Source organism: Plasmopara halstedii (assembly GCF_900000015.1).
Source record: "Plasmopara halstedii genome assembly, contig: Scaffold_2904, whole genome shotgun sequence".
Classification (NCBI taxonomy): Eukaryota; Oomycota; class Peronosporomycetes; order Peronosporales; family Peronosporaceae; genus Plasmopara; species Plasmopara halstedii.
Window position 1 is genome coordinate 256,328 of NW_020189809.1, and position 2,035 is coordinate 258,362.

The following is a 2,035-nucleotide window of genomic DNA, read 5'->3' on the forward strand; positions in this document are numbered from 1 at the left end:
CATTGAAGCTGCAGGATTTCACAAAAGCCCGTCACAGAGGTTCATTCGGAACCATGATGTTTACGGGTGGAAAATTCCGCAAAGGTGGAGCAATGCCGACAGTGAAAGAGGGGATGATCCATGTAGTGTAGACGAACTAGACCAAGCCTTGGATGACGTTGATGTCGTCGAGATATAGTAGTCCTCCACGAATTGTAGACCTCCTGTCAAAAGTGATGCTACTAATAAAGAAAAGACCGATCATTATTCGTAAAAATCCGTTAGTAGGAGCGGGGCACCCTACTGAGGTAAAACTGAGTTCTGTTTAGCCACAAAGAGCAGGGCCCAGCCCCGAAGAGCTCCGCGCTTTTGAACATGAAACGTGTATGCAAGACGGACTTTCTAGTCGTGAAAGCGACCGTAAGGGCTTATTAGAAGCGCGATTGAGTGACACCGTCACTGTTTGCTTAGCGACGAGGACATGTTCCACGGTGCCGAGGGTCCATGTGGACCTCGGTGTCAAGTTTTCATAATTTTATAGCGTGGAACGCTGCTTAGTTTTAGACTTGGATTCAAGGTATGATCTCATCCTTGGTATAGCCTGGCTTAAACACCATGAGCCATAGATCGATTGGAGTTGAGAACCTTGGTCGCTAAACGCAGGTGGGTTATAAAAGCACCTGTGCAAGGAGGCAAAAACGCTATTGGCGCCGGCACTGGACCGGAATGGTTAACGTGCTGGGAATCGGAGATACGAGTTGTCGAACACCGATGGTGTATTGGACAGGAGTCCCGAGCATTGCTTGCTTTCTGAGCGTGGAAGGGCAAGTAACCCACTGGGCGCTGTTTAAGTATTTGATTGGTTGCTGCATGCCAAGATTGGCATGGTCAGACGAGTTTCGAGGCATCATGGGCAAGGCCCTTGTGATGCACGTGGAGTGGAACAAAATCGACTGAGCACTGCTCGCGTATCAAAGCAGTTGCTGCATGCCAAGTGCGGCATGGTTGGACGAGGTCCGACATATCTTGGGTAAGGCCCTCCTGATGCGCGTGGGGTGGCACGTTGCCCACTGGACAAAGACTGTGGAAATAGTCGGATGTTGTTAATAACCTCAAGGATCCGATGGAGCAGACACTGGACGGTGCCGGGTGCGTGTTCCCACTTGTCTCGATGAGAAGTAAATCCTCTATAGAGAGGAGATGGCAAAGCTGTATGCTATCTGCTAGACGCAGGGCTTCGATTTTGACCCACGATGTGCCTACCGTAGACAATAGCGCACAGCTATATACCCTTGTCGATCATATGGCGGGGGGGGATGAAGGCGACGTCACCCTCGAGGCTATATCCGCGGTTGATGCTCTTCTTGAACTGGACAAGATGTCTCTCAAAGAGTTCATCGGAGCCTTGAAGGAAGGCGATCTATCATTTTACGACCGGAAGAGGATGCCGATCGGCAAGTGGCATATCATTCACGCTTACACACTTACGATAAGCTCAACGCTGCGACCATTCCGACACAGACCCCGATTTCTAGGAAGGATGCTCTCTAGAACAACATGGTTGGATGTACAAAGTACTGTGCATACGCTCGGTAGGCCTGAATAACTGCGTCACAAGACGATTAAATGCTGCTGGTGCATTCGACAGCCCTTAAAACATCACCAGCCGCTCCCAGGGCATGCCACTTGGAGTACTCACTGCTGTCAGCGAAATATCACTCGTTTTCATGATTAATTGGTAATACCCATGGACCAAGTCGAAGGTGCTGACATACTTCGACGACATCATCATCCACAGTCGTGCGGAGCACCAAAGAACGGATGAAGAGAACCACATCGTTCATTTGTGAGAGCTTGTTAGGTGCATGCGCACGAATAAGCTGTATGTTAATGCGGACAAGTGCATCTTCGGCGCCGAAGAAATCCCCCTCTTTATGGTGCTTCATTGGGAAGCATGGTATTCGAGCGGATCCCGCTTAGGTCAACGTCATTGTGATGTGGCCGGTTCCAAAGAACCAAAAGGACTTGCGCAAGTGGCTTGGCCTCGCCAACTACT